This window comes from Amphiprion ocellaris, chromosome 10 (assembly GCF_022539595.1).
Source record: "Amphiprion ocellaris isolate individual 3 ecotype Okinawa chromosome 10, ASM2253959v1, whole genome shotgun sequence".
NCBI classification, from domain to species: Eukaryota; Metazoa; Chordata; class Actinopteri; family Pomacentridae; genus Amphiprion; species Amphiprion ocellaris.
Genome location: NC_072775.1, coordinates 7,399,032 through 7,415,435, shown reverse-complemented (window position 1 = coordinate 7,415,435; position 16,404 = coordinate 7,399,032). Strand labels below are relative to the sequence as shown.

At 40.8% G+C, this 16,404-nt stretch overlaps 1 protein-coding gene across 4 annotated transcripts in view; it reads left to right on the top strand.

The window, feature by feature from the left end:
* Nucleotides 1-16,404, top strand: part of LOC111584813 (uncharacterized) — a 174,139-nt gene that overhangs the window by 61,382 nt on the left and 96,353 nt on the right. The gene's annotated exons all lie outside the window — the stretch shown is intronic.

The window sequence follows — 16,404 nt, the reverse complement described above, 5'->3', positions numbered from 1 at the left end:
GTAATCTGCGATGTCAATGGGAGACAAAGGCTCTGCTGCTAAACTGAAAATGAATTAGGGAGCAACTTTGTGGACGCAGCACCCTCAGTGTAATTCTCCATGGAAATTTATAAGCACTTCCTCTGATTTAAAACTCTCAGAAGTGCTATCAAAAAAACAGATAATCTCTTATTAAATTTAGAGAAGAGCAGCCGGTGAACCACCTGCTGCCAGTCCGCTGTTGCTGTATTGACCCTTGACACGTTTTCATACTGTTAGAGATCTAAGTTTTTGTTGACTGTGGCATCTTGTTTTTGGAGAGTTGTTCAGGTTCGCAAGAGTTGCCGAAAAGGGCACAAAACATTTTCAGCAGAGAATTGTCTGACTCAGTTTTGTGCTCTCTATCAACACGCTCGCTCTCTTTATCTCTGTCTTACACTCACTCACACACAAACACACACATGCACACACGCTCACACACTTGCACAACACAGGCGTTGTTACTACTATTTTCTCACGCTGGAGTGTCTCTGCCCCATGATTGTGAATTTAATTGATGCTGTCACATGGTCTGTAATGGGGTTTCAAGTGATTGCAGAGGCAGTGTGAAAGAAACACAGATTTTTCTTGAGGAGAAAAGGCGCCTCAGCAGAGCTGGGATTAAAAAAAAAAACACTCCTTTCTGATTAGCTTTTCTTCTCCCCTGACTCTGCTCTTGAAATGCAAACTCCCTAACTCCTCGCGTGGGGAAAAAACGTGACATATAGCGGTTTCTTCCTTTCTGTTAGGAAATTCCATCTTGGCCTATCTCACCTTTTATAACAACTTAAGTGCGCGAGCTACCTGGCACGTTGGGGGAATGTGCATATCTAATGCGCCATCGCAACAGGAAATGGACCTAGGCGATCATCATCATTAGCATATCATTAACATCATCATGAGCATGCATAATTCATCGTTAATGAAATATGTCTGGATTTCACATTATTTTCCGCACATGAAGCCACCATCTCAGGAAGAATAGTATATAACATATAGACATCAATGTGAAGCACTAATTAAATCATTTCTGCTTCTGACACGTGAAACAATAGTGATCAATTCCCACAGTAGCGTATACTTAGCATTCTCATTATGCTGAACCATTCATTAACATTCGCTGAAGAAAATTGCTCAGCAAAATGCGGTTAAAAGATTCCCCCTGCCTGAGGGCATCTAAAGATATATAAATAAGCCAGTTACTGACCGTTCTGTTATTGATAAGTCCTGCTCCTCTGTGCAGCGCCTCTGGGTGCAACGTGCGCAAATGCGATATTGCAGAAGCGCTCGTAGGAAACCATCAAGTGTGATGCAAGGACGAGAAGGAGGTTGTCAGAGGAAGTTGAGTGCTGGTGTGCATGTTTTTCTCTAATGCTCACTCTAGCAAAGCCTTCTTGTAATTAGCTACCAGCTAGTGGCTGAAAATAACTAAGTGCATTTACTCAACGGCAGTTTACTGAAGTAGTATTTCTCTTTCATGTTGCTTTATACTCCACTACTTGCATTTCACAGAACAAAAGCTATGGGGATGAAATTTAATATGACCTCTATTTACGGCATGCGTAGAGTGATTTAATGTATTTGCACTTATTAGATACATTTTTGTTTACATTTTCAGTGGCAGAGTTCTTCACACTGGATTCAAATGAGTCAGACAGTTTTTATAGTTGTGACCAGGCTGAGACCATTACTCACTTTATGGTGGTACAGGAACTGATATCTCATTATTATTTTTTTCTGCTTGGCAAATCTCTGTAGGCCAAATAGCTTTACTGGTCACTTACTTTTATCGCTCACTTATGCAGACATGACTGCCATGTAGAAGTACACCATGGGGACTCATATATAACGTACATAATGAGCTTTTTGTGCAACGGATTAAAAAAAACAAAAACTAGAGGGATTGCCCAAGTTGTGCTGTTTTTAACCCTCTAAACTCCAAGCTATTTCTGGGTGGTTTTTTTTCTGTCACATTTTTACTTGCTCGGGGTTGATTTTGTTGATTTTTGGGGTTGAATATAAAGTTCTACACCCTAAGAAAACAGCACAACCACGGCTGAAAGCAGAGAACTCAAAGATCTCTATTGTGCAGCATCACAGTGTTTTTTTCAAGCATTTTTTCTTATTTTATTTTTTCTGAGAGCGATATTGCAGAGACACAGCAAAGTGAGAAAGAGAGAGGGTTTGATATACAGAAAATCGCCATGAGCTGGAACCATCAAGGTCTTTAGCCGTTGGGGTGAACAGTCAGTCAGGTGAGCTGTCAGTGCACCTCAGTGTAAAAAATGTATAATGCCACAAATCATTAAAATAAAAGAAAAAATGGAATGTGAATTTCTTTGATTATTCATTTTTGGAAAAATGAAAAAAAAAACAGAAGTTAACATGTACGACATTTGTCCAAGTGCACGATATTGTTGCCAAAAATGGAAGAAAATAGCAGTTGTACAAACTAAAGATTGTTTACTGTTTACATTTTCAATTTGTCTCCAAGCAGGCTTTAATCTGTTCTGTTAAAACACAACCTGCAGTTCAACCAAGAAGTCTCTGAATCACGTTGTCACGCTGGTTGCAGCTGAGCTACTAATGGCTGCAGAGATTGTTTTTTTTTTTTTTTAATTTTTTTTTTTTTTTTTTTACAGAATTTGGTTTATTTTTGGATTTTTAAAAAAATAAGTCATCGATAATAGTCATTTTGATCAAATATCCCAATTTTTAGCTTAGATTTGGTTGTTTTTCCCTATGGAGAAAGTAACATGATTACTTCATGGACCAATGGTTCTTCCTGGTGTTACAGTTTCTTGCAACTGGTTTATTAGTTAGAGTTTGGCAATACAATGGTCCCTCGCCATATGGCGGTTCACTTTTCGCGGTTTCACTGTATCATGGATTTTTAAATTGCATTTGGTATCGTGGATTTTTCACTATACCGCGGGATGTTGTGGTGTATAGATGCTTTTTATGTGTATTACTGTGACGAGCTGCACTGAAGAATGACACTGGAGAAAGAATGTCTGCATTTTATGCACTCTACAACTGGCAGATGCTTTTATTTTGACACACACTGAGTGTAACTTAGAAATGTGGCAGGAAGTCATCAAACCACTACACTTCACACTCACGGTCCTGACAACATAACACTTAACCAAACTAACTAGACTGACTTAAATCACAAAAACGAATGTAACCCCCCAATAGACGAGGGATCACTGTATTTAAAAAATTATGTGCCTTTCAAACTTTCTGGTGGGGTTGGGAGTTCAGGGGGTTAATCGATGTTATTTAAATGTAAATTACAGAAGAACTGGATATAATATGCTTCACTATCAGTTGTGTGGGGTGGCCGGAATTTAACATGAGGGGGACATGGCCACCTTTAGCTCCACCCCTGGTCTGCACACACAGAAAGCGTTGCACTGGATGAAATTAGAACTCAACTTGTCAGATTTAAAGCACATGTTACAAATAGTTTACTGGCACTTCTATCAACAGTCTAATTTTTCAGTTTTATTCATGATGCAGTATTTTGACACTGTGCTATTCCTACATGCACTTAATTATAAAATATGTGCTCACCTCTTTCACTGCTGTTTATTTTTAAATTCTCTCCTCTGACATCTGTGGAAGTGAAAAGCACACAAACACTTGTAGATTCTAAATACATATTTGCGTCAAAAATGGGTTAAAATCCACACTGTGTTGGTACACAAACACATCACAAAACACAGAAACCTTGCAAGTTATAAATAACACTAGTCAGATAAAAGAGTCCCTCCTGAAACTGAAGGAGGAGGGCAAGAGGAAGGAGGCATGGAGCCAAACAGACAAAACGTAACAAATAACAAGAGTGTGATGGTGCCAATAGGAGGGCCAAGACTAACACACACCTCCCAACAAGGAAATCATCAATAATAATAATAAAAAAACCCTCTTTGCAAACAGCTCTGTGTTTTTGTGCGCTTCCACTCTTACTCTCCCTGTAGAAATCATTTAGCCTCCGGGTCCGAACACAGCAGGAGTGAGACAGCAATTAGAGAGTGACTACAGTGCAGGAATGAGGGAGAAGAGAAGGAGGAGATAACAAGGCAGAGGAGAGCGAGATTACAATGCAGGATAGAGATGGGATGATGTGAGAGAAAAAGGAGAAAAGAGAACAGAGAGAGGGGTTAAAAAGGAAAGGAGATGTACGATACAGCGAGGCCAGTGTTAATGGCACGGTGATATACAGAGCAGAAGGGCGAGAAGAGAAAAAAAACCTGAGAGTGGTGCAAAGTGAGGAAAGGTTAATGGTTTACAACTGGCAGAAGGGAAGAATGTGTTAGACGGTTAAAGAGAAAAAAGAGAGAGGAGGGGAAGGACTGGTAGATCACACACGTTTCTAAAGCTGACCTCACAGCCCATCGAAGCCCGAAGCAAGTCGGAGAAAGACAGACTGCAGAGAAAGAGAAGGTTATGAAAAGAGGCAGCCGGGAATCCAGGCCATCAGCGCAGGGACGTGCCAGGTTTACACGAAGGAAAATACAAGAGAGTCGGGGAAAGAGAGGGAGAGAATTGAGAAAGCAGTTAAATACCATTTTATTGCAAGCCCCTGTGGAGGCCACATTTAAATGTGTTTCTGTGCTGAGTGGGTGCAGGATCACATAGAGAAAATAATAGACGGGATGACTGAAGGAACAAGCTTATGAGGGGGAAGAGAAGAGGAAGAGAAGAGGAGAAACCGTGGAGTCTATTAAAGATGGAATTCAAAGGAAACACAGTGGGTCTTTCTCTCCTTTACTTCCAATCTCCCTTCTCTCTTTACGCCTGTGTTTCATCTCGGGATAATGTCGAACAAATCAGCAAAGCAAGTATCTGAATTTAAAGCCTCGTTCTCCCGGATATGAGGATGGCAGTATTTTTATCTGTGAGACTACATGAACCTCTTAGAATACATCTACACCATTTTCAACTTAATATGAAAATGCATTTGTAGATAACCCTGGAAATGTGCGTGTGTGTGTGTGTGTGCGTAACCTCTAACCACCCGAGGTAATAAAATAACATGAAATAAAGCACAAATTGGAGTTGGAGCCGTTTCGTCGCCTGAGGTTAGCCCATCAAGGAGCACCGTGTCAGTGGTGAGAAACACAGCGAGCGTTTAAGCGTTGGGCTGGTGTGACGTAGACGGTGTGTGAAGCGAAGAGGCTGTGCAGGAGTCGAATTCATGATTATGCATCGCCCAGTGTGAGCTCTTTGACCGTGACCTTGAGCTAATATTTATGCTTTGGCCCGGACTGTGCACCCCACTTCTCCCGGTGGCCCTGAAGGGGCTGGGAGTGAAGGAGCCGAGGGCAGGGGAGGCCGAAGAAGACCAGAAGTCACATGACAGACAGAAAGCAGCAAAGAGGGAGGAAAATACTGCCAGGTGACACGACTAACCCTGTTATGAACATGTTTGCTGTAACTGAATTCAATGAGCAGCGGCCAGTTGTCCACATTACGGTTTATTATGAATTTATGTCCAATCTCAACTTGTATTTTGCACTATTATACCCATAACATGAACACGTTTCCAATATTAAAGCATTCAGTCAAAAATACTGAGGCATTTGCAGTAATCAGTGTGGAGCACTGCCATGTTAACTTTAATTCTGTTGTAAATTAGGTTGTTGGGTAAGTTTCTGTGCTTTGAGCTTCAGCTTTCTTGGATTAGATTCTCAAACTAAATGCAGCAAAGTGGGTAATCTTGGTAAACTTAATCAGAGCATAAATTTCTACTCGGTTACATAACAGGGCACGTTTGTCTGAACCAGTCACCTTTTTTGACCTAAAGTAAAATTAATTATTGTTATCTTGTGCCAAACTAGAGTCCAGACACTCAAGCACAGCTGGGAATCTTTAATGCTTGTTGTAAAGAATAGAGTCCAACTAATAATGAATTTTTTAGGGATGATGCTGATTTCAGATTTTACCAAGTAAAAAAATTCAGATATCAATATATTAGCCAGTTTTCTTTACGTATACATGGGGTCCTTGGTTTACAATGTCATCGACCCATGGCGTTTTGTCCTTATGTCAGAACTGATTACGTGGAACTAGTTGACACGGCAGTATAGGAAGGCTTTGTTTACATTCGCAGGTTGTACGCCCCCTTGAATTGTGCTACATTCGCCAACTTTTTGCCCTTCGTTATGGGTCCCAAGCATAAGTCAGACTCTTCTGATGGCAGTGCTTTGAAGAAAAGGAAAACCATCTCCACAGAAGTTAAAGTAGATATAATAAAATGCTCAGAACAGGGTGAAACACCGAACGAACATCGATCAAGTTGTAGAAACAGTGCAACATATTGTAGCGTCCCTCTGTGATGAATGAGTGAAACTTTATCCCGTTCTCTAGTCAATTATTGAACCTTCACACAGGCTACTGTGGGCCGTAGCCAACGCCAAAATAACTACAAAAAACCTATAACATAGCTCCAGAATTAGCTGCTGGTCTTAGCTCTCTCTCACTCGGCCCACACACTCCTGCTGACTCTGAGCCAATCAGAGGTGAGCTAACTAAACATGACATGTTCACTGACATTAGGTAAATCTTGAACTGAACAATAAACATTGAAACCTCAACATCAACAACAATATCAGTCCGTTACAACATTCTGTTATTTTCTAGTAAAATGATTCATACATGCATGAAAGTCATTGGTATTCATGATTTTTCCGCACCTAATGGCTTTGTTTACATTTTCGTCAGAGTTCCAACTTATGGAAAAAATCGACTTCCGTAGATCAGTAGGAACAAAACTTCGTCATAAGTCGAGGACTTCCTGTATATGATTGAGAGACACTGAAAAAGGAAAATTATGGGGTTATTGTTGAACTTTCTGGCAATGTGTTTAACAAACTAATAATCAACTTGATATGATGACACCACTTGACTCCGCACCACCATCTGCTCAGCTGTGATACGTACTCTGCTACATGTGCTGCGGACGGTGCTGAGAGTATTGTCAACAAGATTGCAAACCAAATTTGTGATAGCACAATTTCTAAGTTATACCAAGCATCCTTTTCTGTATTGTGTTCTTTAAAAGAAGAGTAAAAATTTTTTTAAAAGTTGCTATTGTCACAAAAGACTCAACATGGACACTGGAAATATCAGCTGATAGTATCGGCTGATTGACATATCAGTCTGGCTCTGTTAAAGGAAATGAAATGTAAGATTGTTAAATGTTTAGGTTTCGAGCTCATTTCTGATTCTTAGAAGTTGTAACAAATCTAATATTGATTGTGGTCGTTATGTGGCTAGCCGTCCAAATATGCTTGTAATAACTATGCTATATTGACGTTAAGCACGCTCACTGTCTTAGTTTAGCATGCAAATATGCTCTAATTAGGCTTCAGTCTTCCAAAATGAACAACAAAACATGCAATTTGTCCCTGCTGTCAGACAGGACACAGCAATAACACATCATCATTTGTTTGTTCCTTTCAAAACTGCTGCAAATCAATGTGGAAATGAAATGATGTGAGAAGAGGATAGCAAAGTTCTGGCTAGGTTTCATGCACAAAAGCAACCTGGTTATACATGGAAATGATCTGAGTTAGAATAACAACGTAATTAAGTTTAGAGAAACAGCTTGATTGGAGTTCCAGCTCAAGTCATGCTGTGACTTAAAGACTTACAGACTGAAATCCTCACCTTTAATGGAAGAACAAACAGATCCTTTAGTTCAGTCAAACTGCCAATTCAGTAACATAAAACTACTCCATTTTAAGTAAAGGTCACTCATGAAAAATCCTACTTAAGTAAAAGTACTTAAGTAGCAGCAGAAAAATGTAGTTAAAGTATCAAGTAAAAGTTCTGGTTTGGTGTATGACTGATATATTTACTAAGCGTTGTGAGATGACATATGTTGTGAATTTGCGCTATATAAATAAAATTGAATTGAAATGAAAATTAAAATATCATGTATGGTATAATAAGATAATTAGCCCTCAAGCATCACTTTTTCCAACAATATGCTACTGTTGTAGTTGTGGGAGAAATGAAGAAAAAACAGTTCAGACCCTTTCAGAATATGTTGCTCTGATAATGTCCCCTGACAGTGGTCACCTCAGTGTAAACAGCTGATGCTTTACTCGCTCTTGGTACGACTGTTTCTAATCAACACTAAGCACAAAACACAGCAAATGAGGCTGATGGCAGCATCATTGGTTTTGCAAGTATTTGCAAAAAAAAAACATATCCTGGAGTCACTGAACTGGTGACCATCTCTGTGCAACATGTCATGACAGTGTGACCAGGTTGGGATATTCCAGTTGACCAGCCGATCGATTGAAAAGCTGCGTTGCTCGTACGACAATGAAATAAATGTTGTTATTGGCAAATAAGATTGGGTTCATTTGAAGCTTGAAAGCTTGATTTACGGTAAAAGCTAAATGAATTATTTCACTTGGTGTGGTTTACTGAGGCTTTCTCATAAAAACATTGATTTCTTTCGATGCTTATTCTTTATTATCTGTGCGGCACAGCTGGTGTGGGCAGCGGAGACAAGTGGAGAAAATGAAACGGCTGGGTTACAGAGGTGAGGAAGCGCGTGGCGAGGGCATGTCAGAAGAAGAGAGTGTGGTCAGCGTGAGGCGAGCAGGAGGCCGACTGGGAGCAGGGCGAGCCGGTGTTAGGTAGCAGCAGATGGGAGGCGGCGACAGAGGAGAGGGAATCTTCTGACACATGGAGGCATGCAAGTTCATTTTTTAATGCGTCCCGAGAGGCATGTCAGCACAAACACACATGCTGAGCTAATTCAACTACGGTGACACACTGTATTAATAAAGCATACATTATATACTGTGTGTACATTTTTATGATATAATAGAGCAGAAGGCTGTTTGAGGACGCCACACACGATTTGAAACCCCTGAGCATGCAATGTGATTCGCAAATAATATATTATGGAATGTATTTACACTACATTGCCTGTTTTTTCTTAATTTAGATGCAGTCATCCATAATTCTTTACACAATCTCAGTGCCAACAACAAAGTAACAAACAGAGCTTCAAATTCCCTTTCATTATTGCACATTTTTCATGCTTTACAGGCATACACAAACGCACACAGACTTTTGGTTCCCAGTGGCAAAAGCCATTCCTCTTGGCAGTGGCACGCGGTGGCATATATGTGGGCGATTTGCCCTTTAAATGTACAGCAGTGAGTTAGGCCTCCAGTGGCCTTTTCCGAGCTCGTCTCCCTCGGCTAAAAATATGATGTGAAGTATACACCACCAGAGTGGAGCGCCGAAGCAATAAAACACAAACAATCATCCGACTGGCCGCCACACACACACACACACACACACACAACACTGCCTCTCATACATCAGCTGATTATGATAATCAAAAGTGGGATTTGCATACTCTGAGGCTAAAAGCACAGTTTTGTCCTGAATAATGTATTGCGGAGGAAGAGAACAGTAGCTTGATGCATTGAACAGCTTATGGTGCTAAAGGAAAAGTCTAATAATGATGAATAATGAATGTTCTATTAGGAAGTGTGCGAGTGGGAGGAAGTGTGTGTGACTGAGGGAGATTTTGCACTTGTGTGATTGTGTGATTGTGTGTGTTGATGAGGAGGCCACACAGCATGCCCTCCAGGGACAGACGGAATTAGATCAAACAAGAACAGGGCAGCGTGTCCACACCACAACCGAATTAAAGAGGAAATCGACGCTAACCAAACTTCAATGCCGAATCAATGGCGGGTCGATGCTAAACAATTAACTGCCGCTCCTCGTGACGTGTTTAAGCCGCGTCTGGCTGTAAGACAAACAGACAGGGAGCCAGAGGAGACTGTTTTCAGTGCCGTCTGACATTTTACTGTGAGCGCAGAACAAAAGGGAATTTCTCCCCTGCACTCGCTGCTAGAATGGGTTTGATTGAAAGTTCAGACGGAATTTAAAACTTGTCACAGTGTGAGGGTCTGTCTTGTGAAGTCACAAGTGCTCCTGAGAGGCTGGCTGTTTTCTGCTTCTGTTTCTGTGGGGGGTTTATGTTCGACTGCCTCTGCATAATTGGAAAGTGTGTGTGTTTTTCCCATGCGTCTGGATTGTTTAGAGAGGAGAACGGGGCAGTGGAACGAGAGCACATACATTTGCATGAATGTTTGCGTCACACCTGGGTGAAACGGCATTTGCATACTTTTTATGGTTGTGGTTGTTTTATGTTGTCCTAATGGCTTCTATGAGCGCGGCGGAGGGTGTTTCACATCTTGACAATTATGGGCTTTATTGGAATTATGGCTTAAAGTTAACGATAATTATAACTTGTCTTGCTTTCATCGTTCGGTTACGATAATGCTGTGCTCACAAAATAATCGTTGCTAGTCTGATGTGGCAAAAAACAGGCAGCAAAATGATGTGACAGCATGTAAATAAGACAATATTATCTAATCTGCCTTATTTGGAGGTAAAATCACAGTTGCATGCACCTGAAATGTTGGTAATAATTCCTCATTACATTGTGCTGAACATATATTAGGGCAATGTTGAATCACACACTTAATATGCAAATGATCAACCTTGTTTCCCCAAAATTGTATTTGTGCACAATTAAACTGCTTTCTCATTTACATTTGGAAAGGAACATAATTTTAATTTGAAACAACCTCAAAAGGTAAAACTGTGACACACAATCACAATGATAACTATTTGTTAGAAGCTTGATTTAGTTTAGGTACCAGAATTATTTGGTTAGGTTTAGGAAAATATCACAGTTCAGGTTAAAATATACCCTTTCTACAACGTATTTGAAGCTTCTCCTCCCTATTCTGTGCTACTGGGGTGAGGAATCCTGCTCCATCTATGATTGTTTGTCTGAGACAGAACAACAGTGAAGCGTGTGGCAAAGATTGGTTGCTGTGAAATATATTTCTGTCAGAAAACAGGTTTCCCTCAAAACCTGATTGAGAATGCATTACAATACAACAAGATTTTTGAGTGAAAGCACTGCTTAGACAGTGTTACTTTTGTGGGGTTTTTTTCTGGTTTGACTAAAATGCGTCAGACCACTTGTGTCACTTTTAGCATTAGAGCTATTTTCAATGTTATTGTCACCTTGAGGAATTGAAGCCAAAATTATGGCAGTAAGACCTGAGTTGTAATTTACTTTCGTTGATCTGATCATTCATTTATGAAAGTGTGTACGCAAATTTTAAAGTTCCGTTTTATTTCCCCTCCAGTGTCTGACAACCCCTTGTTACACAACTCTGGCATCATGATTTTGTTTAGTTCTGACAGATTGTCACATATTTGATCTGTCTGTGATCTAATCTGACCTGATCAGGCTCCAACATAATCAGATATAATTCAGCTTTCTGCTTATCTCTGGCTAGTCTCTGGCTTGCTTTTTTGTATGACATTGGTAATAACAGCTCGTTTAGTAGCTTTTCATTGAAATGATTTGTATAAATAGTAAAAGAATTTGCAGCAACCATGAAAAAACTGTGTTGAATGAGGAGATATTCAAAGCATTGATTCGACTAAATCTATCAAATGAATTTATAACAAAATTTCATTTGAGGAAACATCTTCATATTAGTCATGAATCTGGACACATAAAATACGATGCCTTTTCCAACATGATGTGTTTTGAGATCATTTATATGCAGTTGCTTACAGTCATATTAAAAAATAAGCACTTCTAATGGAAACTGCTGGCTTTTTTGACAGATTTACACAACCAAACATTTGATCCTCTTTGAAACACTGCATACTAATAAAGATGATGTAATCAAAACAAATAACACATAAAATGAACATTTTGTAGTCATTTTCATAATTTACATAAAAAAACATTAATCAGACCTTCAAATACATCAAATTAAATTTACATCTTCCGGATACAAATTCAACCCAAGAGCAGACCGTCTATTGCAACAAAGAACACAGAACTGCAGGTTACTCTACAACTGTTGGTGTCAAAGCGCTGCGTCTACAATCACAAAGAGTTTGCACACATTTGACCTGTACGGGATTCGTGCCAGAAAAAAGCCTTTGCTGCCCAAAGAGAACAATGGAGCAAAGCTACTAAGCTAAATGTTGTGGTTTGGGGTTGCCTCACTGCCTCAGGAACTGGACAGCTTGCGGCCATTGATGCAACTGTGATATCTGCATCATATCATAGTGTGCTTGAAGATAATGTGAAGCCAATGGTCCGAAAATTGCTAATGGCGCTACCAGAGGTTAAATGCATGGAACTCCACATTAAATGTCGGCAAGATCCTCAAGCAAGTCCAGTTGCCTTTGTTTTAGCACTTAGGTAGCTAAGCACATGAACAAATCCACAAAGGAAAGGCCAAAGTGGAAGAAATGGAGGATTATGGACCGATATAGTCAAGAAAATAGAACAAACCAAGGCTTAAATCCAATTGAAATGTTTTGGGGGGATTTTAAAAGAGCAGTATATGCCAGAAAACAGTCAATCCGATGTCAGAGATGCCTACAAGAAGTCTATGTTGATTCTCAGTCATCCAGGTTGTGGTAATCCTAGAAGCATTAAAGAATATTAGATCTATTGTTTTTTTTTGGTCAAACTTATATGTTTAAAGGCTTATTTCTTTGTGCTTTGTTCAAGTATGTCATCTTTATCTGTAGACACTGTTTCAAAATAGGTCAAAATAGGTTTTCCATATATTCCCATGCCTGTTTACGTGACTGTACCTGTTCTTTAGGATTTGTACAGACACCATGCAGGCCTGCTAAACCTGTGTCCACAGACTTGTTTGTGTTGTGGATATGCGTGTAGGTGTTTATATCTCGCTCTCCTGAGGCCCAGATGGGGATCTATTGCTCTCCAGATGGGAGCGAGTGCAAAGACATCTGATGGTGGCAGAGCTGATCACAGCCAACCCGGAGAGTTGTTGACTTTAATTATGAGTCGCTGTGTAGATGTTGGCCTTCGCTTTGTGCTGTGCTCTATTAACTGCCCCACGCTTTCTGGCCTGCTTTCAACTGTTTCTTCTTTCTCCAGGTCAGTCCCTGTCGGCTCAGAGGCACACACTAACACACATACAGCCAGAAACACACACTAACACACATACAGGCAGAAACACACACTAACACACATACAGGCAGAAACACAAGCACACATATTCTTCGTCACGCCTTGGCTCCTCGTCCACTCTGTGCTATAGCTGTGCCAAGTGGAGGTTCAGCCAGGGCAGAGAGAGACTCAGAGTCATTACACCTCCTTCTATAAAGTTACCATGGCCAGCACACACACACACACTCACACACAAACTCACCTGGAAAGCCTGTTGGTAAAACTGTCACGTACAGTAAGACACTCGTGGACACGAACACACACGCACAAACACTTACACATACCCTCGAGCAAAACAAATGATATTGCAGTGGTAGGTAAGCTGGCCACGAGATGCAGTTTCACTTCAAATGGGCTCTATGAACTCATATGGGCCCTGTCCCAAATTAATTTTCCTACCGTTTCCCCCGATCGACCCGTTTCTTCAGACATCTTTCTGAATTGGTGGACCTGTTCCAAATCGATTGGCTGACCCTCTCCCCTCTGCCCCTCTTGACACTCCCCTGGCTGATATGACGGAGCTGGCTTGGTCCCAGCCCCCGGCTCTTTACCTCCACGACCGGCTGGTGGAGCTTGTGGTTGTTCTATAGGCCTCTGGCTCTTTTGAAGTCGACCAAACAGAAGATAAATAGCTTCGCCCTCCTCCGCGGGCTTCTAGAGGAGCTCGGGGGATATTCTCGCACCTGCCTGCGTGCCCTTGCAAACTTTGCCTGATGTGTTTGGGGAATTGAACCCTGCTGCCAATCACAGGGCTCAGCGGCGCCCTGCCTTGCTGCCGCTGCTGCATGCCTATTGGCAATTCACGTGAGCTGCCAGTTGATTTTCCACACTGTAATTTCTGCTGCTGCTGTAAACCTCACCTCCGTTTTAGCCTCGAATAAACACAGAAGGCCACACACACACAGACACACACTGAATTTGTTGGGGGGGAAACATCCACATTCATTAGGCTAATGCACATCTGTAGAAAAAAAGCACATTTTCTTGGTGTTTTTATGATTTATTGTGTGGCAGAAATGTGAAATTGTGTATATGGGATATTAGTTATTTAAGTGATTTAGAGGTTGGCAGAGAGTACTTTTCCTCCTCGCTTCATGATTTATGGTTATTGCATAAATGTGGAATTGAGTATATGAGTATAAGCATATTACCTTATGATAATATAAGTAATTGAAGAGATTTAGGAGTCTGGGGAGGCTGGGTGTTGCATACACAACAGCACCAAAGAAAACGGGAATGGCAGCTTATCAGTCTGATATCATTCTCCAAGCAGAGGTGACACATGAGTAAATTTGGCTTTTGTGGCCAGTGGCTTCATATTGTTTGGCTCTTGATATATTTGATGGTATATCGGGGGATATGAAATACAGGAGTTATGAGATGTCATATAATTCACGTTAAGCGGATGTGAAATATGGTGATAGCCGGTTGTGTTATATGTAATATTGTTTGGTGTATTTTTGTGCATGAAACGATGGCTGAAAGATTCCCAAGCTGTTCCACTTCTGTCGCCATAAAATCTTCAAAGCCATTCTATCTGGTTAAGTACATTTCCTTATTTCACTTTCCTATTAATCTTGGGTGAACAGATAAGGGTGAAAGGTCAGCTTTAAATGGATTTGGTTTCCTTAGGCTGGGCACTCCTGCTTCAGAATGGCTCTGAGCAGTGCTTTCAATCAACGCTGCCACCACTCACTGTGGTAATGATGGCCAGGGCTTCATTAAGAAGCTCGTTAAGTCCCCTCGTTAAGCTGCAGGGCCGTTAAGACTTTGATTGTTAATGGTTCTTCGTTAAGGAGAGCGAGGAACCAGGCTCCCACGGTGGTCCTGACCAGCCGGGTTTTTGGCCAATTGGCCCCAGCTGGCCTCCTCAGAAGATGAGAGGAAGTCTGAATGCAAAATTTAAACACTTTTCACTTCATTTTTGTGATCGTAGCTGCGATGATACAATCAATAAACCTACACAGGTGCACTAGTAAAAGATGAAAATGAATATTCACATAAGCCAACACCTCATCTATGACTTGGCCCATTGTTGGGTGTGTGTCTATTTTTGACAGCATGATTAGTGATTGGCCAAGTGCGTTGACTCATTGCCTCTCTGGTACTTTAAGCCATTTCCTTGTGTTATTTTGAAATACAATGGAAGATACAATGGAAGTGAGCCATAGACCAATTTGCCTGAATGTCTGCAAGACTGCCTCTAATAGAGCTGGCAGATTGTAGCAGGGCTGCCCATAAGAAGTACATGGAGAGACCATTTATCAGCTTTATTGCAATAGTTGGAGATGGTGATCTTACACATATTCGAGCTGGGCAGTGAAATCTAAACTCAAGTGGTCACTGGAGATACTGAGGTCCATCTGGATGCAGTGTATCAATGGAGTGTGTCTTTGACAGAATCTAGACGTACTGTCATCGAATTTACATTTCCTGGTTTTAATTGGGCTGTAAATACTAAGCCTTGTCGCAGCTGTTGTAGTTGCTGCGTAGGTTCAAAGGAAGACAGACAGTCAGAGGCGGAATTCGAGGCATGAACTGTTTTCTGTAGTGTAGTGGCAAACGCATTGTGGACAGGCTGGTAGAGAGCTGGTGTTAATAAACAGGTATATAAAGTTGATCTCAAACTATTAGGGTTTAAAATTGTTTTTTATTTGACCTCTAGGTTTGTTCTGGTTGGAAAGGGCATAAACAAGTGACAGAAGATTGTACAACATTATTCATACTCCCTGAAACTGTCAGTTTTTTAAAGGAAACGCAGCTTCTATGCGATTTCAAATGCTCCTGGTACCATGTTGTAAAGAATTCTTTTATACTATAAACCTAGAACAGCTGATACAGTCACTCTCTACTCAGTTAAAAGTCAATTCTAAATTATGGCTAAAACCAAAGAGCTTAGTGAGCTTAAAGCTATATTTCAAAGGTTATATTAGGAAGCCAAAATGACCCCTGAGCTGACAAGAACGGTAATTCCAAGAAGCCCAGAAGTATCCAAGAACCACTGCCAAGACCATCCTGATAAATCAACATGTCACCACCAGCAGACACTGTACAAGACTGGTCTCCATGGATGTTGAAGAAGGACTTAACTACTCCAACACAGGAACACAAAAGCTCTCCTAGATGTTGCAAAAGCTCAACTGATTAAAGAAGAAAGCTTTTGTTCATCAGTTCTGTGGTCAGGTGAGACAAAACTTAGGTTGTTGGTACACACAGACGTGGCTTTCATTTCATGACAGACTGAGATACTTTCAACCCTAAAAACATCCCAGTGATAAAGTATAGTTTTGGAATGGGATGCTTTTTCAAGC